Consider the following 21,470-nt stretch of genomic DNA (forward strand, 5'->3'; position numbering starts at 1 on the left):
TAACTTACTGAATCTCTTTTTCTCTTGTTTTTGCCAAGATCTTCTTGATAATGGTGTGAATTGTTTAGGCAAGCTCATGCAGCCTACAGACATATGTACATACAATCTTTAAAAGAACTTTCTGTTCCTTGTTCCCAGGTACACACCATACTATGCTGAATATTTTAAAAACCTGCTATAGCCTGTTAATGGAGTGTGGAAATAACCCTGGAGGATAAGGCACACAAAGTTTATTACATAACTTAAGAAATTTTGGCCAGGAAAAAAAATGTTGATCCTATTAAATAGCTTTTAATGAAGTCAAGATTTAGGTGATTTTTATGATAGTATCTTCATTCCAGCTGCTGTTTCAGCGTGCCAAGTTCTGTATCCCATTAGTCCCTTACCAAAGAACAAAGTGTTATTGGGGGACATTACTTCTAATTTTTATTTTTAAAGGACAGGATGCAAGGTTGCTTATGTTGGCTTTTTCTTGGTATTATTATTCCCCAAAAATCTGATTATAAAGGGAATTCCAGTGAAGCCATTAATAAATGAAAAAAAAAATTGGTTTCAAAAGAAATACTCAGGGATTGTCCTCACTGCAGGACATACAGCCTGAGTGTTGTCTTTTAGTTGAACCTACTTAGATATAAAGATCTCAAATTTAGTACCTCTGAAAGCAATCTTAGTTTCCTTGCAGGAAGCACAGGCTAAAGCTTTAGCTAGCACAGTTTCAGTTGTTAACAGGACAATTCTGGCAACTTTGTTCTTTCTGGGAAAACTAGGCATTAGTGACTTCCCCCAGCTACCCTGTACGCTGAGATAATACTCCTATAAAAATTCATTAAATGAGTCAAATTTCTGCCAGGTTAAAGGCCTCAGAAACCTTAGTATAATACATGTTGAGCATGGGACCACCACGTACCTGACTGCCCACGTTTCATTTCATGGAGGAGCTGCTTTTGTCCACACTGAAGTAACCTGGGATGGAAAAAACACCAAATTTATTTAATTGCGCTGAATGTAAATCAGCACTGAATGTAAATCAGCACTGAAGACATACCCTTTCTTTGACAGCAAACTGGAAAAGCCCTTAAAATGTGCCATCAGTGGTAGCACAAACAGTTGCCTTTTTGTCCTAGAGGGATTTTGTTGTTTCAAGCAGACGTTCTTGACTGGTTTTTGTCTCAGATTGAAGAAACACACTAAGCTTTATGTTTTCTGCTGCAATTAATTTTGAGGAAGTGTTAAAAAGGAAACGCTAAATGAATTGCCTTGAGAGTGCTGATTTTTCCATTGAAAATAGCTCACTGCATACTGTGGCTGAAAACTCAGTATATTTCTGTGTCATTTAAAATGTCTTCATCCTTCTCACAGTATTGAGTGAGGTATTAGCTTCAGTTGTGATATCTATTTACTGAATATCCTTGATTATCACAAAAATGAAACCATGTCTCCAGTTCCTGGAGACAAACCGAAGCAATCGCTCTCATCATATGAATACCTGGGGGGACTGGCTGACAGTAGGCTGAACATGAGCCAGCAGTGTGCCCAGGTGGCCAAGAAGGCCAATGGCATCCTGGCCTGCATCAGGAATAGTGTGGTCAGTAGGAGCCAGGAAGTCATTGTTCCCCTGTACTCAGCACTGCTTAGGCCACACCTTGAGTACTCTGTCTAGTTCTGGGCCCCTCAGTTTAAGAAAGATGTTGAGATGCTCGAATGTGTCCAGAGAAGGGCAACAAAGCTGGTGAGGGGTCTGGAGCACAAGCCCTGTGAGGAGCAGCTGAGGGAGCTGGGGTTGGTTAGCCTGAAGAAGAGGAGGCTTGGGGGGGACCTCATTGCTGTCTACAACTACCTGAAGGGAGGCTGTAGCCAGGTGGGGGTTGGTCTCTTCTCCCAGGCAACCAGTGACAGAATGAGAGGACACAGTCTCAAGCTGCACCAGGGGAGGTTTAGAATGGATTGTTGGGAAGAAATTCTTCACAGAAAGAGTGATTTCCCATTGGAATGGACTGCCCAGGGAGGTGGTGGAGTCACCATCCCTGGAAGTGTTTAAAATAAGACTGGATGAGGCACTTAGTGCCATGGTTTAGTTGATTAGATGGTGTTGGGTGATGTGTTGGACTTGATCTCAAAGGTCTTTTCCAAACCTGGTTAATTCTGTGATTCTGTGATCCCGCCCTAAGTGTTGTACAATGTTCATATTTTTCTACAGGTCAGACTTTCCAACCACCTTGTGTGAATTAAGGTTTTCCATTTTATGCAGGGTCCCTGCTGCTGGGATGGGGCACACAGCAGAGCTCACAAATGAGTACCAAGACAGATCTCCCAGTCGCTCTATCCCATAGTCTCTCATCTGAAGGGAATTACCATGGGCCATTAGCATGATCCACAAAGGCTTCTTGAAGTAAGAGGTTGAACTACTGTAAGCTTCAAGGTTTTGACTTGTAAATTAACCAGCTGGTAAAAGAATCACTAGAAGGAAAGAAATACACAGAAACATATGCAGCCTATGAAGTTCAAAAGGGCAGCATAGCCTTCAATTCTTCTCTAATACTTTTCCCCCCTACTTTTTTACCCTCCTTACCCTGGGATATTCTGTGAGGATCAAAAAAAACGTAAAGTCTAGTGATGGTCCATACAACTTAAGAAAGTATATGGAGATATCTATTACACAGACTTCCTAGCTGGGCAAATACTAGTGTTCAAAAAGAGCCATAATGAAAGTTATAATAAACACATTTGAGAGTAGGTAAGATCAATTACATGCTCATCAGTAATGTTAATGTCACAGAAGGCTGCAAGAGCAAGATACCAAGAGCTGTGAGGTTTTTAGCTGAAGAAACTCTAAGCTACATTAGCATCAAGGAAAAAAGACCAAGACACTAAAGGAGACAGAGCTACACTATACAAGAGCTGCTACTTTACTAATGTGTCTGAAGTACAGTGCAAAGATGTATTTGCTTGAAGTTTCAAGCTTCACTTCTGATTTTTCTTACACTGGGAATAAATTCCATCAAGGTCACTGGACTCATACATGTGCAGCTCATTCAAAGGTGGCTTCTAAAACTCACCCTTTCCCATGACAGCTAAAACTTCATGACAGTTACTTTCAGGCCTCAAAGCATCAAATTTCTACTGTAAGCCTTGGCTGTATTCAGAACACAACTTCCTTCAACCATCCTTACAGCAAGAGTATCAGGATGTTGTTGCTACAACAACACTAAAGCCTCGCGTAATTTAATGTATAAAAAGAAACACTTCCTGACCAAAAAGCTCTGTCCATTGTGTTCCAGGTCTAATTTTTAAGTTGAACTGAGTATGGAGACATGCAATAGGCACAACTGCATTCATAAAGGGAACAATGGGTAATGAAAGGCTCTGACAATGGGCTCTGACAAACCTTGCTGCTGCAGGTTTCTTATCACCCCCATCTGGCTGGCCTGCCCATGGGCTGGAGATGAGCACCCCACAGTGAAGGGTGCCAGAAGCCATGCATGTGTGTCTCTCAGTAGTTTGCCTGCTCCAGTTCACAGACTACAACTACCAAAGGGCCTGTTTCCCAAGAAAGCAGAGTTGTACGAAGGCTGTGAAGTAGAGCATGATCTCACATCCCTTTCTGCTGGCACCATTTTGGGAGCAGTAACCTCTGTCAGAGGAGTAGGAGTGAAGCAGCTGGAAGAGGCCAGAACCTCTTAAACCTCAACAGCTGTTTTCTCAGGGAGCATGCGTCAGTCTTTAATATAGCCTTTGTGACTTGTTATTATACTTTGGTTTCACCCTAGTCCTGCTGAAAACCAGCAAAAAACATTACAACTGATTTCAGAGGGAGCAGAGGTCCGGTCTTCGCTGTGTGCTACAGGAGAATGGATGCTAAAACTATTGCCTTTGTGCTGTTTTCCCAGCCTTCTTCCCACAGCTAAACAGAAGCACCCTTCATGCTTGCTCAATTCTAAAATGAGTAGTAGGGACCGTAGGAGCTTAAGCAAGAGAGCTTAGAAAGGCTTTATGGCCAGCTTTTGAATGTCTGGTGACCACTCGCTTCATTGCAAACAGCAACCAGCTGGTTCTGGGCTCTCCTAATCTGATGTTTGCAGTGCTCCTCGCTGCCAGATGACATTTTAGGTCTTGGATGGTTTCATTCCGTTTGTTTGGTTTGGTTTCAAGTTTACATATAAACAGCCACTACATGAGACGCCAACAAACTTTGACTCAATTCCTCATCAGAAAACAATTTTGTACTCCCACACCAATCCCACAAATGCTTCTGAGTCTTAATAAAACAGCATTAAAAGTGTGTTCCCTGTCAAGGGCTAAGTCATGCCAGCACTGGAGATCTGAAATGAGAGGGTACAGAAGGACCCAGAACCACCACTTCTTAAATGCAGTGCCCACTGTTGCTGCTATCTTCTTGCAATGTTGCCTTTTAGAAGCCTTATGGGGCAAGTGAAACCTCAATGACATGCTGCTGTGAAGCACCTGCCATTCTGCCTTTTCCAACCCCAGAAATTAATTCTTACACTAAAAGACTAGTCAGACACCTGTGAGCATTACCACACACTTGATTGGTACAAATGTAATTATGGCTGAGGTAGAGCTGATCTAAAAATAAAGCTGTGACTTAAAGCTACAGGAGATTTCATAGCAGGAAATAACTGGTCCTGAATGTCAGGGACCAGTTCAGGCAGCTGACCATTTTAAAACACTGGGCAGGACTTGCAGGGGTACTGGAAGGAGGTCCAGGCTCATTTCTCAGCTCTGTGAGGCAGACAGATAAATTGCTTAGCCTGATTGCCTTCGTAGCCCATTGTACACAACACGGTGCTGTCCTCTTCTCACAACTCAAGGGTGTTTATGTCAATGCCATGTAAAGGCAGATGTGAGCTTGCTCTGCTGAGGCTCAGCACTGCCCACAATCTGTGAGGTAATATAAGTGTAACATAGCTGGGGAGCCACGACCTTTCTCTAGCTTCATTATTTACAGCATTCTGGGACAGAGTCTATTTCTCATATGTTTATGTGGCATGTAGGACGTGGGAACAAAAATATCCTTTGGAACTTTCCAGGTGACAATACCCCACAAAAACAGGCCCAACAGGCTAACCCATTAGGCAAGGACTGGGAAGCTGAGGCACACAGATACCCAGTATGTAAATCCACCCAGCACAACCAGCAAGGGGCTGGGTGCAGATGCACTCCCATACCATGGATACTGCCTGACTGCCTTTCCGAGTTTGTCTGCAAGTCAGCCCTAAGGAAATTTAAGGCATAGAAGTGTCAGGTCACTGAGCTCAAGATGAAACGGCTTGAAGCTCCTGGGGAGTAAGGCAGACCTTTCTGTACACCTGCATTAATCCAGTTAGCAAAACTTTCTGTATGTGTTGTGCATGGTGACCTGCTCATTTTGACTAAAACAGGTTTTAGTCCTCCCACCCCTGCCCAAGGAATGGGTCTACCTGGAGACATGACTAGGAATAATTTTAGATGGGGAAAGCAGTGATGAGCTCCATTTGGTAGAGCTACCATCAGAAGAAGTCGTGTACCCATAGCCCAGGATTCACCTTGGGGTTTAGGGTTCTCATTTTCCCCTCTGAACTTAAAACCTTTCACATCAGCTTTAGCCAATTTGATTCTGATAAGTTTATTTTCTTCTGTTTTTTTCTGGATTTGTCTGAACACCTCTAGCTCCAGCTCAAGAAAGCTTTCCTCCTACTCCTTTGAATTTTCTTACTGCAAAGAAGCAACTCAGGCAAAACAGCAGCCAATCTGGGAAGGGAGGAGTAGGGTTTGGAATTGGCCTCTCCTGTGATGCAAGAAAGCATCTGAATGATTTTCAGATCTGACTGGTTTACCTGGGGGGAAGGAAGAACACTGATTTTCCAAAACCTAGTACTCGCTTCAGCAGCACACATTCCTGATTTTGAACTGAGTCTGTGATTCTCAGAAATACCAGGAATGTCAAGTCTTTGCCCCCTCCCAACCCCCAATTCCCTGTTAGCCCAGAGAAATATCCCAGATAATCTCTCTGTCCCTGGAGGGTCAGCACAAGCAGGGAGATGGGGTAGGAGATCAGCTGCTACATGTCCTGTGTTTCTCCAGAAGGAGCAGGGAGATGGAGGCATTCAGAGAATGCCATCGACAACAAACACCAGGAGCTTTCTAGGCTGTCTTTACACATATCACAGACAAACAAACAAGAAAGACACTCTGCAGTCCCCTCTATGTTTTACAGAACACTTTAATGCCAATACTAACAATTCCCAGACTCTGTCACTGGGGGGGAAGGGGAGGGAGGGAAGCATGAGTTTTGTCTATGATCTAAACATCAAATTGCAGATTGGACCTACATCTGTCCACCTCAATTGATAAAGTCTTTCCGGCCCAGGAAACTGAAAAGTTCACCCTGTCCAGATGTTTCCACACAAGGCTATCAACCCTTCACAGAGAGAGAGACCTTTGAGAATCCTCAATAAAGTTCAGAAGCAACAGAATCACATCCACTCCTCCCAGTCAATGTTCCTAGCACTGCTCTGAGAAGCACTGACACCAGCAGTTTAACACCTTGGGTTAGGAAACAAAGAAGAATAACAGTTTAAATTGAATCCAAAGGAAGCTAGGCTGAAAACAATTATCCATCTAGAATTTGGCCAGGACTGCCTGGATGAATAGTTCTAATCTCACATTCACACACAAAAAAATGCCATGAGAGGGTGTCCTGAATGATGAGCGATGAAGATCTCAATTTTTCATCCCATTCAAAAGGCTGCAGACTCCTATCAAGGTTTCTATGGGGCAGAGTTTCATTAATAGTTGAGAGAGTGTCAACTACTTAATCACCAAACTGCTTCCTGCAGCACCCACAGTCTCTGTGACGAAATCTTGCCAATTATTGATTAGTCCCAGCCCTGTTGAGCATGCAAGATCAGATAAGGTCACAGCCTCAAGTGATTCACTGGTAACCTGGAAAAAAAAGGCTGCATACAAGTAGCAACATTTATTAGCTACACTACTTAATGGAAAATATGTGTTTTAGAGGGGGGAAAAAAAAAAAAAGCAGCAAGCATTGCCAGGATTACTGTTCTAAATCCAGTTACACATAGCTAAGCATGAATGTGTGCTTACATACAGTTCTAAGAAAGTTTCCATTTGGAAAAAGACAAAAAAAAAAAAATCAAAAACATACTAAAATCTCTGCCTCAGCCTGAACAGAAGATCTGAAAGATGTACGCCACTAACACCGTAGCATTAGAAGGTAGCCTCCAAAGATTGCTCAAACTCTTCAGTAGTATTTAACAATTTCATTCCTCACAAGTACATGTAGTAAATCTCAATCAGATCACCCACCCAGGTGTTTATACAAGAAGTCCTTCTTTCAAAAGCATCAGATACTACTTACATTGACTCATCCATCTATTCATCCCTTTTCATTCGTGTGTTGTCTTCTTCCAAACTACAAGCTAAGAACAGTGACTTTGATTAGAAGATTCCCACTTAAAAATTTATTTTCCCCCAACACAATATTCACCAGCTATCATAATAAAAAAAAAAAAAATTGGTTTCACTGAAAGTTATTTGGTGATAATCAAAACAAGTGAAAGCAACAAAAAGTACAACAGACAGCAATATCCAGCGGTAATATAACAGCATTTTAGTGCAGTACAGCTTGTATGTATCCCAAAGAAGAGAGATACTAAAAATGTTTACAAATACAGAGACTGGAATGCTCAGCATGGATTTTATTGACACGTGGAGGAATTCTCCAGGGATTACAGTTTTACTGTGGCAGATGTCCTTCATTGCATCACGGGGAAAAGGGAAAGCTGCAAGAAATGTGAAAGTCTCTCTCAAAACAGGTGATTTTCTCCATTATGCATCACTCACAGTCTATGTTGGCCTGTTGTACCCAGAACTGCAGTGTTAATAATGAATGGGCATTGAAGCAGCTGCATTTCTCTGGTGGAGTGGCGGGCCCTTTCTAATTTAAGGATAATTCCTTCAGATTAAGACAGAAATTGTCTTCTGCTGCTGCCACAGCCCCTTTGTACTTCTTGGGGACCTAATGGGTCTACAAAACTGACTGCTCTGCCACCTATAAATTCTTTTGCTATACAGAATCTTTGCATAATGGTAAACACATGTGCATATCTGTGCCATTGTTTTTGCAGTCCCAGAATAGCTCTGTTTTTCTCAGGAGAGGATGCATGGACAAGGGAACTTGTATCTAGGCAATTTCTCAGAGTTTTCTTGCAGGCCACTATTCTTCAGCTTTCTTCTAGGAGCTGAAGCCCCTCTGAGCAAGCTTGTAACACAGGAATATCATCCTTTCAATATTATCCTTTCTGCTAAGGGTCCATGCATCTCTAGGGATGAATGTGAATCTTCTTGACTAAGCAACTCAATTAATCTCCCACATGGAGTCAGAACCTCAGAGCACTTCTGGGGTCAATGGCAAAGAACACTGAACTGATTGTTTTGTCCAAGCTTCTTTCCCCACTATGGTGAAGAAATCCACATCTTAAGAACCAACTTCATGGCATGCTTGGAATATACTGACTATGGTCTCCCCTGTACTGATCTGCAAGCTGTTATACTGAACAGGGAACATACTGTGGACAGCATCACACTTTGCTTGTCTTTTCAGCAGGTTTAATTGATACAGAGTTTCAACTGAAAGAATACTAGCTCTTGCCTTTCTCATAAGTAAGTGCTGTGAAAAAAAAAATCTGAAATATCACGGATGTAAAAGATCTTGATCTGAAGAGCTGAGCACATCCTGCCTTAGGTCACCAGGGTCACACTGGTATAGACTGGCCAAATTCTGTGAGAATAGCCTATCTCAGCTGTCTTGAGCTTACAGTGTAGAATATGATTAAATATTGGTTTCAATTTAGATCTGAGCATTTCTATACATTTTAGTACCTTCTGAGACCCTATTTGCACTGGAATTATTTATTTCATCAAACTTGGGCTTGATTTCTCTTTTTCTTTCATTTTGATAAAGGTGGTCCTCTCCCAGCTCAGCTAGCAAGTTCCAGGGTGCCACCTGCATACACTCACCCTATCCCAAAGGGAACTTTCTGCTCACTTGGAAGCCAGTAGAGAAGCAGGGGTCACGGCCTCCCTCACCAGCTCAGCAAATGACTCTTCATATGTTGATACCAGAAATGGGAATAGCTCGGCTCCAGCAAGCTGAAATTTCATTGGACTCCATGAGGTGAATGCATGCTTCCTGTGAAAAACAGTATGCCTTATATCCCAGAGAGAGTTGAAGTCAAAGCAGCAAGTGTGGGCATAGCTGCCCAACAGTGCTTTTCATGTTCCCAGGTACAACCTCTAGATGGAGAAAGTTGAGCCCAACTTCATGAAGTGACTCTTTGCTATGGTAATAATTACCAATGAGTGCCAACTTCTTCTTAAAAGTAACAAAAGAGCAGCAGAGAGGCATAAGCTGGCAGTGGTTTGTGAAAAATGCTGTGTGACAGAGGAAGGAGACAGGTTTCACAGGGACATGGCCCTGTAAAAGCAGAGACAGACTTTCTCCTCTCTCCCTGCCTTTATGCAGCTCCTGCTTCTGCAGAGAGCTAGGCAGAGCCTTTGGGGCTGGGGTGAAGGGAAGCCTTCCATCACCCTCCCTCACACATTCAGGAGGAAAAATGGCTAGCAACTTTGCCAGAAGCAGGGCCAGGAAGAGAAGGAGATGGAGGGGAGCTGCCCATGGCAAGCAGTGTGCAGGGAGGCATCCCACTGTCTGCCCAGGGAAGGATATATTTCTGCATGCTGCCAGGGCATCTGTGCAGCCCAAACCATCTTCCTCTTGGCATGGCCCCATGCATCTCACAGTTCCAGATGTAAATGGTGTTACCAGCAAAAGCCATTTCTGTGAGCCATAAAATGACCACATTAAACAGCAAGGAAGTTAATCAATTATTCCTGTCACTTATGGTATGGGCTGACAACATCAAAAGGACTGATAATTCAAAATACAGTAATGTTTTTCCAAAGTCTTTTCCTCCTTTGCTTCCTCTTTTGAGCTGCCCAATTCGCGTTTTTTCAAAGCAACATTTTATTGATGTCTAAAAATACCTGGTTAGAAGCTATCCCCCACATACAGGACACTGAATCATTCCATTTGCTTTTGAAGCACAAAGCCTACTTCAGCAAAGCCTTGGGGCAAGGAGATGAGTTAGGTATCCTGCTAAGGTCCCATCAATGCTGCTTTGTGCACACGACCAATATTATGCATGCAAAGATTCCAACCAAGCCGCAGTTTCAAGAGCGTTCCATTTGAATAGCACCTAAGGAGAAAAAAAAAAGAACATACAGACGTAGGAAAAACACAGAAAGCAATTATTCAAGTTCTGGGAAAAGCATGTGTGTACCTGAGAGCAAAATTTGGCAACATTCTTTTAACTTTCTTGGGATATAAGCACAAAAGCTAAGCTCTTTGCAATGAATTATTTCACCAAGCTTTTAATCAGATAATTGAACCAACCTGCTTGTATAATGGTCTTCGGTTCCACAAGCACAGCAGGTGTCTAAAAAAAAAAAAAAGTAAAAAAAAAAAAACAACCAACCAACCAAACACCCAAACAAAAAATCTGTGTAAAAATCAAGAGTGTTTTACAGCAAGCTCACCTCCCACACACAGCCTGGCTGTTGTACATCCTACCCTCTGTGCCTGAAAACACAGACAAAAATTTGCTAGTCCAAGTTACAGCTTCTCAACTCAGCCACAGAGAGAAACTAAAAGCTGGAAGCACAAAAGGTGCTAGGCAGCATGTGCTGAGGCAAGTCTACTACAGCTACCCATCCTTAATGAGGTCCTTCAGCTCACCCCCAAAGCCCTAGCCCACAGGCAACTCCCCTGTGCCTGGGCTGGGATCGTGACAGGAGGTTGGTGCCACCACAGCCCTTGGAAGTCCCCAACCCTTTCTCAGAAGGGTGCCCAACTGATACTTGTTGGTATCATGACACATTTTTTCAGCAACGGAGTTGGGAAAGATGCAGATAGTATCACCCATCACCATCTGATGACGACGTTTAGTAAGACAATCGGCCACAGCCCTGCAAGGCTGGGGGCAGGCGCTCCTCTGCCAGGGCTGGCTTGCTTGGACACATTCCCATTTCCATCCCGTCCTGAGTCATCCACATTTCCTCAGGTAGAGGCAGGGTACTCGTATCAAGCTGGAGGGCTGCCCTATCTAGGCCATCTACCTGGAAGCAAAGTGCCAGAAGGCTGGGCTGGGACTGAGCGAGCCCCTTTGTCAGATTCAGCCGAAGTCGGGGAGGAGGCAGAGGAGGGTCTGGTTTCTCCACGCCCGCTGGACTCCTCCTCTTGATTTCTCCCACACGTGGAGTGCTTGCTCCAGCCGCAGCCTGCGAATGAGCGCACAGTGACGGGGAGGTGAGTTTGCCAAGCGTGGGTGTTAGATTCCCTCACACCTTCCCGAAATAAATAATCAACAAGGCTCTTGCTAATGGAAGCGTGGAGCCCGTCGTGCTGCAGCTTGTATGCAGTCATATGGACAAGAGCTGGTGGCAGCAGGCAGAAGAGCAGGGCATGGAAGAAGGACTGTTACTCTGAGTGGCACTGTCCCAACCACACAAATTAAGGATTATAAATAAAAATTATGAAAGGCAAGAGAGGAAAATGTTTTAATAGCTTGAGGACTCATGTGGACATCCTAAATGTACCGTGCCCTGCAATATTCCACTGACTTGCACATCATTTACCACTTCATATGACCTCGGAAAATTTAGGGGAGGGGGGGAAAATAATAAAAAGGGTTTTATACTTGCATCACCTCACCTAATTCATATTTACAAAATTAAATACCAGGCTGATGTTCTGTCCATCTCTGCCTAGAAGATTAGCAATTATTCCACATTTTCAAGAAGCCGTATTACAAACAGTCAGTTCTAACTAATTGCTTTAATTATTCAACCCCTGATTTAAATGCAAGTTTTTCAGCATACTGCCGGTGACTTAATTAATTGTAATTATGTACAAGTCACGTTCCAGATATATAATCTTTATAAATGATAGACAGATGAGTAAGGATAGGAATCCAGATCACCAAATACAAGTTCAGCCCCCAATTACAGAACTGTCTGCATCCCAAATTTAAATGCTGCATAATAATTATTTCTATAAATAATAGTATCTAGAGAAGGAGCTGATGACAGAGCTGTATCCCAATAATTAGGAATGACTCCAACTTTGTTTACTATTCCCTGGAGATGCATGCCCATTGATTTTGTTTTCAAATGACCAGTTCATCCAAACATCTCAGAGTATGCTATCAAATATTCAAACTGTCTGCTCAAATACGTGCTCTGCAGAAGTACCTCTATTTCTCAGAGAAGTCATGACTGGGGCTGAAGCAGTGTGTTTCCCCAAGAAGAGGACAAAAACATTGGACAACAATACCATACATTAACATTTCTAAGAGCTCTTCTGTTAATTACTGGTTCAGCAAAAGCCATTCCTGGTATATTTTTAGAACAATAAATTTAAGAGTGCTGTATTTTTTAAGTGAGGCGCCTGGAACACAAGCCCTATGAGGAGAGGCTGAGGGAGCTGGGGTTGTTTAGCCTGGTGAAGAGGAGGCTCAGGGGTGACCTCATTGCTGTCTACAACTACCTGAAGGGAGGTTGTAGCCAGGTGGGGGTTGGTCTCTTCTCCCAGGCAACCAGCAGCAGAATGAGAGGACACAGTCTCAAGTTGTGCTGGGGGAGGTATAGGCTGGATATTAGGAGGAAGCTCTTCACAGAGAGGGTGATTGCCCATCGGAATGGGCTGCCCAGGGAGGTGGTGGAGTCACCATCACTGGAGACATTCAAGAGGAGACTGGATGAGGCACTTAGTGCCATGGTCTAGTTGATTGCTTATGGCTGGGTAATCAGCTGGACTGGATGATCTTGGAGGTCTCTTCCAACCTGGCTGATTCTATGATTCTGAGTGAAACATATAGTACACAGAATCATAGAATTGTTAGGGTTGGAAGGGACCTCAAGGATCATCTAGTTTCAACCCCCTGCCATGGGCAGGGACACCTCAGACTAGATCAGGTTACTCAGAGCCACATCCAGCCTGGTCTTAAAAACCTCCAGGGATGGGCTTCTACCACCTCCCTGGGCAACATAATTAATTAAGGTATGTTGTACTGATATTTAAAAGCTGTTGAGTTAATTCAGATATTTTGCTGTTTTTATTATGTTTTCATAAGGGAATTAGAGATCACGGCATGTTTGAGGTGACTGCTTTCTTTTAGCAAAGTTTGGGCTCCCAGCCAACTGCAAGTCACATCTGACAGAAGACAAAAGGGTTCAAATGTATTATATTCCTATTCCTACTGAAAATGAGTGACTGGGTAGAGGAGAGGGACCTTTTCAGTGTCCTTATGGAAAGAGAAACCTTGTGAAGCTTGAATTAATCAGGAATCCACCAGGCAGAAACACAGGATAACAGGCTTTGTTTACCTATTGCTAGGCTTTGAACCAATATCCTGCAGAGGAATAATAGCAGACATAATTCTTCAAATGGGCATTTCTCTTTCCTTTGAACTGCTGCAATCTTTTCTCTGTCGCTTCCACCTTCAACCCGTCCCCACACAAGCTGTACCGAAAATACTGCTGCTAAAGTCATCCTTGTGGTTTGTCACTTCAACACCTTTCCCCTCAAGGCTTTACATCATATTAGCCACAGGCTTCCAGCCATTGCCAGAGACATGATTCATAAGACTTAGTCCTTCCTACATGCCTACTTTTGTAACTTCTCACCTGGTTCCACTGCACTGCAGATCAGAATGACTTCACTGCTTCTTCCACCTGAAAAATGCAAAGCATTTGGTTATCCACTGAGTTTCTTCTGGAGGGCATGGAAAACATGTTTTAAATAGTGGAGCTGGTATCTTGTACAAATTAATTCACCACTTCTTCTGCAAATCTTGGGTTAAAACCTGCCACGTGCATGACAAAGAACAAAACAGTCTTGCCCTCCACTGCTTTCTTTAAACTAGGCAGCAGGTCCTTGGAGAAGGAATAAACTGCTTTGCTTTTACAAAGCCTGATCTAACTTAGAGCCTCAGAGACCTTGGGAGCAAAAACAAGCAGGAAAATGGAGACCTAGAGGATGAAAACAAACACAGAACATAATTAGTAATTTGACATTTGCAGCTTCTAAGGAAGATTAGGGTTAAGAGATCTACAAAGCTTAGTCTTGAATCCAATGTTTACAAAAGATATCAAAAGCAAAACTGGGAAGATTTTTTTAATCCAGAAACAAAAGATGTGCAGGTTCCAAGTTCCACAATGCTAAGCACGCATACTTAAACCACATAAAATTATCACCTGCATGATTAGTACCCCAAATATTAGAAAATTGAATGTATCTCTTATCCCATCACTACTGGGTATGGAGAGTATTCTCCATAATGAATGCATGATACACCATTCATACTGAAATACTGAAAACATGAGAAATTGGTAAGATTTAGGTAGAGAACACTGAAATCCAGAAGACTGCCACAGCAATGAGGAAGGTAGTCTGAAATTCTTCCCACTGGAACTTCTAGTATGAGGTGTCCGTGTTATTTCCAGATTTGGTGCATCAAGAAAAAACAAACACAACAAAACAGCTCCAAGCAAAAGCAGGCATTAACGATCTTCTGAAATAAAATAACATACCTGATTCACTCTCTAGGGATGGATAGGTGCCCATTTTCCATGCCTGCTCACTCATTCCTTGTAAGATTTGGCAAACAGAAATATCAATAGCAGTAGCCATTTGTCAAATAGGTTCCCAAATGAAAGTGCCAACTCACTAATTAATAGAGTTTGAAGAGCCTTCAGGCAGTCATGACTTCCAGCCACTATTGATCTTGTTTAGACACGAAGGGTTCTATTTGGCTTCTCCCTGTGAAGCCTGGGGGTCACCCAGCCCCACCACTTGTATGTTTGTCAATGGATTTAAGGTTAGTCCTAGCAATTCTGCTCTTCAACAAACACTGAAACAAGTCTCATCTCACATCTCACACATGTCCTGTCACTAGCTCAGACAGAGCCTGAATAGTGATGATAAACTACCAAGTAGAAGTAAATATTACACCCTACCAAAGCAACAAGTCCTTCTGTGAGCAGAACAAATGATGCTTGGCTCCTGTGACTTTCATCTTAAGGTGGCTTATCTCATCTCTAATAAGATAAAAACTCTTACCTCAAGCCTAGTCAGATGTGAGCACTGATCAAAGGTTCTTGTTAGTATCATTTATTTTTTGTGAGATTCTCTGGAAACAAATACAGTTGAGCCTTTATCTCCACAGGGGCACTAGCTCTGGTGTCTTTTATCTGCTCTGCTGTCTCTTATTTCTAAGAGGTGTAAGAACTTTATTTCACTCAGATCATGAGATCTTTCCAAGCTTTGCTTAAAGTTGACCAAAGGGTTTAAAAGTTGTTTGGGTGAAACAGGAAGCTAGATGAAAAAATGGCTGAGTGACTCCATGACTCTCATTTCCTTAAGCTAAATCCAAGCTAAAACACATCCTTGCAGAGAAAGCACAAATCCATGTAACAAATGCTTGACAAACAAACTTTTTTCTTTAGGAACATGTTCCTTCCAACTAAGGAGGAAGGTATACATACAGAATAGTGAGAATGAAATATCCTAGAAAAATACCTTTAGGTGTTTTCAATGTCTTTGAAAATAGCAGGAGTGAAGTATGCTCATTTAAGAGCTCTTCAGTACCTAAACTCTACACCGGAGCACGTAACAACACAGGATACAGAGACCTAAAGAAAGTGAGGGAACCTTTTACTGTCAAAATGTCTGATATGGGAAGCAGATGTGATACTTACAATTTATCGGACATTTTATATGCAACCCTCAACCTTTTTTTTTTTTTTTAAATTGTAGGAAATAACTGCTACTGCATAAATAGTGGCCCTTGAGGGGAGAGTCCAGCAAGTCTCTTTTGGGAAGCACCTTTAAAGCCCTGCCTCAAATGCATTTGGTGCTTGGAAAATGCCAGCAGCAAACAGTAAAAGCTCAGCCAGCCTGAGGCAGGGCTGCAAGCTCCAAAAACAATGAGGAGAGATAGAGGGTTCCAGTGCAGGGAAAGGCTATTTAAAGATGACTGCCAACCTTAAGCCATGGTGCACACTGGGTGTGGGTTTGCTGAAACACCAGGTTTCTGTGAGATCACAGAAGGAATTGAAAGAAGGTAAGATCAAAATCCCTTTTTAAAAATCTATCCAGATTGTTTCCTGCATGGTCAAAGTGTGTGTTCATAACAGCTCCACACAACAGTTAGGTTTCTCCTGGGTTTATTTAGGAACATTACAAGCAACACACGTTCTACTTAAAGAAACCCAAAGGAGATCAGCAGAGCTCACCCAAGCAGGATCTGAGATCTTATTGCTTCCAAAGTTCAGTTTCCATACATGGACAGAGTTAATACTGTGATGTGGGTAGCAATCAGTTAGATGACATTGATTAAAAAGCAAATGAATGATTAAGGAAAAGGTTGGAGTAGAATACATATGCTCATTTAAAGACTTCTGGGCAAGCATCAACTTTCATTATAAATCAGCCACACTAAGAAAACCAGTTTGTACTGAGAGAAAGAAAAGAGATTGCACCACAGGAAAAAAAAAAAAGGATAATTTATTTCTCCCCTAATCCAAAGATTTCCAATGCTGGGAAAAGGCAACAGAGCAACAAATTCCTATGGCTGTTTATCTGCCCAAAGCCAGAGAGCAATCCACTTCACACCTGCAAGTGAGCAGTGACTCCAGAAATCTTGGTGTTGTCAGCAGGATCGACTCCTCAGCTATGGAAACATTTGTCTGTATGAGGAGAAAAGCACATCTGGCCCACATAGGGGAATTTGTGCCGGTGGGGAAAAAGCTACGTGAAGATTTGTGTGGACAGGAACTTGCCTACAGTGCTCTCCCACAAGACGAAGCCTTTGCTTGATGTGTCCATAGCTGCACCAAACCCCACTGTTTGTGAAAAAAAGACAATTTAAAATAAAAACATGTTAAAACAAACAAACAAACAAAAAAACCAGGAGCAAAAAAGAATGCAAGGACTTGACCAATCATGGCTAGCTTTTGCTTTGTTTTTATATAGCTTTTCCTTTGTTTTTATATAGCTTTTGCTCCAAAATAACAGTTCACAAAGTGGTTTTGAGACTGAATTTGTTGCTCCTGTGGGGGGAAAAAAAACCAGTGCCTCAGCTCCAGCCAGTTCTCATGTGCCACAAAAATGACTTCTCCCCTGTTTAATGCCAACTCAGCACAGGCTGTCCCCTTTAGAGGGCTTGTCAGCCAGTGTCGACACAGGGGTGGTGGTTTCAGTGCTGTGTATCATTAAGAGCCTGCAGAGTGCTTGCAGCATCTAGGCTTCATGCAGGGCCAGACAGCCACAGTCACAGAGGACAGGGACATGTGGCCACACAAGTGGCCGTCACATCCTGTAGGAATGTCTGTTCTGCTGTGGACATTGCTAGCAGGGCAAGAGGAGCACAGTTCCCTAGGGTTCCTGCCACTAACAAAGCTGCATATAGGGTAAAGCAAGACTTATGGTTTGGCCCCAGGTTGATACCATTGCAGGATATCAGGTTCCCCGACACCCTATCATCCAGTTCCTCCCCCTACCCCCCAAAAGCTAATTATTTCAAACTCCAAATACAAATTTTGTTTACTAGGGTTGATCCACACAACTCTAAGCTCACTTTTTTCTCTGTTAACAATATTCTTAGAGTATTGTTTTCAAGATCCATGGTAGACAGCACGTGGCATGCGTTCTCTACAAATATTAGATATATCCCCACCCAGCTCTTCCATATTTCTCCCTCATTTGCTGTTATGACAAATATATTCTTTAATGAATCTTAATGACTCATCTCAAATGTTGTTTTTTTGCATTCTGATAAGCATTAGATGGGATGACTAATATATACTACATGCAACACCTAGACAATGTGAGCAATCCAGTGTTTGCTTAAGCCATATTAGATACTGATAACAGACATAGGCATTGCACCTGCTCCATGGTAAAAAAAAAAAATGAAAAAAGAGAAAAGAAAAAAGAAAGAAAGAAAAAAGAGAAAAGAAAAAAAGAGAAAAGAGAAAAGAGAAAAGAAAAAAGAAAAAAAGAAAAAGAAAAAGAAAAAAGAAAAAGAAAAAAGAAAAAAGAAAAAAGAAACAAGAAAAAAGAAACAAGAAACAAGAAAAAGAAAAAAGAAAAAAGAAAAAAGAAAAAAGAAAAAAGAAAAAAAAAGAAAAAAGAAAAATAAGAAAGAAAATGAGGATAGATACAGCAACTGCTGTTTATATTTGTATAAAGTGAACTTATCTTGTCAGTTTTCTAGAGAACGTATGTTGTGGCTGTTATAAAGCTTTCCTCTCTTGTAAAAATGGCTAATTTGACACTATGCCCCTGGGGAACTAAAAGCAAAAAGACAGCCAACTTGGCTAAGATGGAGCAGTGCGTCACAGAGGACATAACTATGAATCAAAGACAGGCAGTTTTCCAAGTCCACCAATGTATGCACCAGTGGACACAACAATGTACAATACATTCCCCTATGGCTAAGGCTAGCATTGCCTTCCTTTGCTACTTCTCTGAGACTGAGGTTAAATTCTTCGAGATAAGAAAGCTTGAAAAGGCTTCCAACAGAAAAGCAGGTCAATAAAATGGGATATAGGTCTTGCGTAGGTATTATTTTAGACGAGGCCACTCAGTAGATGATTTTGTACTTCTGATGCTTCAGGCTGAGATCCTCAACGCAGAGTGGGATGAATGATCTTGGCTATGATGGTCTACACCAGAATTTTTGCTTTTGTCAAGAAAGAGGCCATAAACTTTTCCCTTACTCTTAATAGTGAAAAATGCATTTCCTGTAGGTGTCAACATGTAGCACCTGCCAGGCTCTGAATGAATTTCAAAATGTTGTGTAGAGATAGTCTTTTTATTCACTGAACACAACGAGACTCATCACTTTATGTAAGGATGTGTATATGCACTAAACATGCAGTAAGAGAGACATGTGGGTGAAATCATACCATTTTCTTGACAGAAAGAAAAAAGTGATCTGACTCTATGCTATACAAACATAAGTCAATAAGATTTAAAAAAAAAAAAAAAACTGGGAATTTGCTCTGGCAGCAAATGAAGTAGGCTGACAATGCAGAAGGCAATAGAAAACATAAAAGATGAACAAATTCTGTTATGTCAGGGCTTGGGTACTCACACACAGGAGTATATGTCAGAATGAAACAAAAAATCTCAACTTGTTCCAAAAGTGTACTAAATGCTCATACAGACAGTTCCCACTTACAGAAGTACAGAAGCAGTAGTCAAAATCAAGGCTTCCTAACAATGAGCTCTCCCATTCTGCAGTGTAAACATCATTATCAATATACCTAGGGCTAATGTAAATTTTTTAATAGTTGTGACAACTTACCTAGTGCCAACGTGCAACTTTTACAGGTACAGATGGATGATGCAAGACTCACTATGTGTTTTGGTGAAAGAGCAGGAGAAGAGTGGAACTGTACCCACTGCAAGATCAAGTACTGCCCTTACTGGTAAAAGATGCATGCCACTGCCCACGCAAGTGAGAGAGCAAATGTGCTGATGAAGGACACATCACAGTGATTAGTGAGTTGGCCAGCAGAATCATAAGCCTGTACATAAGCAAGATATTTTTTAAATTAAATCAGTAGTACATTAAATGTAGAGAATAAAAGTAAAAGCTCTGTCGCTGAAGGACACTAGTGTAGTTTTTTGAACACAGTCATTCAAAAGCAATTATAAAACTCTACTCTTTCTGAATACACTTGGCCTTAAAATATTAACATGTGTTTTTTATTCTATGCCTCAGACTGCATGAAATGGAATAAATACACCCAAAACAGTATGAGCAATCTCTTAAGCACTAGCTAATTTAACAAGTAATCTGCTTTAGTATGAAAGGTAAAGGCTTAGGTTTTCAATCCTCAAGACAATTCATGTGTTAGGCATCTCTCCTGTCCACTGGTAACATTATTTGAGGCATGCACGCAACATTTTCACTTAATTAAAAAATCGGAAACACAAGGACTTCAAATTTTTATACTTTACAGAGCTGGCAGTTTACTTCATTTCTTTCAGTTTTATGAAGGTGAAATGCAGTGCTTTACAGGCAAAAAACCCAGCAATTTCTGTTACTGCTCAAACAATGCTGACAGAACTTTGACACAGTCTTTTTTTTTTTCTGTGTAGTAATTATTAATGTCGGTTTGCATGTGCTCAGAATAATTACATGCACATGAATAATTTGCTATACTTTGTGACTCACCAAGATGCCTTCGCAGAAATTATCTTGGTCACACTTTGTGCACCAAACTCCACAGGGAGAATTTTTCAGTGGGAATGGTCAGAGGTGTTTTATGGTCAGAGGTGTTATATTTTAACAGAGAAGAATATAGGTCTGAGTGAAAAGTTGCCTGCTAACCTCCTTTCCTCAACACTATAAATATTTTGGTTTAGTTGTGTTTGAATGGCAGTCAACGAGTTTCATCTTTTGTTTCAATCATAATAGCATCCTGTTTGAAGTTACTATTTCAAACTGAGATAGCTGGGCCTTTATTATTTAAAGACATGATTTCCTGAGACCCTTTATGCTGTGATTTTATACGGTCACTACTGGGTGCTTCATTGTTAATTGTCTTTTAGGGGCACAAATACACAAATTCAAGATGACTCTGTTTATTTACGTTACTGAATGCAAACGAACAAGGAGGCATCCAAGGTACTGCAAGTCATGAGGAGGAGTGAGAGAAGGCACAGGCCTGCCAGCCACATTGCACCTCTGAGCACAGACCAGGCACCCATGGGGCTCCCCCAGCAAGGGCTGCTGCAGCCCAGCACAGCCATGCTGCTTCCCATGGTAGCAGCAGCAGATGGAGGAGGAGAGACACGTGCACCCCAAGCATACTCAGGCAAAGGAGCTGAGCCAACATGCAGATGAGTGTGCAACGCATACTTTGACAGCACAACAGGGGTTTCACTCCTGTGTGTCCTCTCTCGTGGCGCAAGAGGAATTCTGGAGGAGTAAGTCATAACTGCTCTGGAGTGCTGGCTGCAATGCAGCTCTTCCACATACCTGCTGCCTTGCATTCCCTCTCTATGCTTTAAACCTCTACATTTTTAGGATCTTATTCCCTCTCTCTGCTGGCCCTAGTGAGAATACGGTGTGCAGACACTGGGTGAAGCCCTTCCCTGGGACACCCTGGCCATCAGCTGCTGCTCCTCTCCTTCCTATCTTTGCCAATGAACTCACAAATCAGCATGGCAGCTGCTCAGGTCAGAAATAAAGGGCCAGCTTTTCCCCTCAGACAACCATCCATTGCTTTCAGCACAAGAGATCACATACCTACATACTTTATAAAAATCTACGAAGTTCCTTTACCTTAATTTACAGAATCACAGAATTGTCAGG

This window comes from Indicator indicator, chromosome 1 (assembly GCF_027791375.1).
Source record: "Indicator indicator isolate 239-I01 chromosome 1, UM_Iind_1.1, whole genome shotgun sequence".
Classification (NCBI taxonomy): Eukaryota; Metazoa; Chordata; class Aves; order Piciformes; family Indicatoridae; genus Indicator; species Indicator indicator.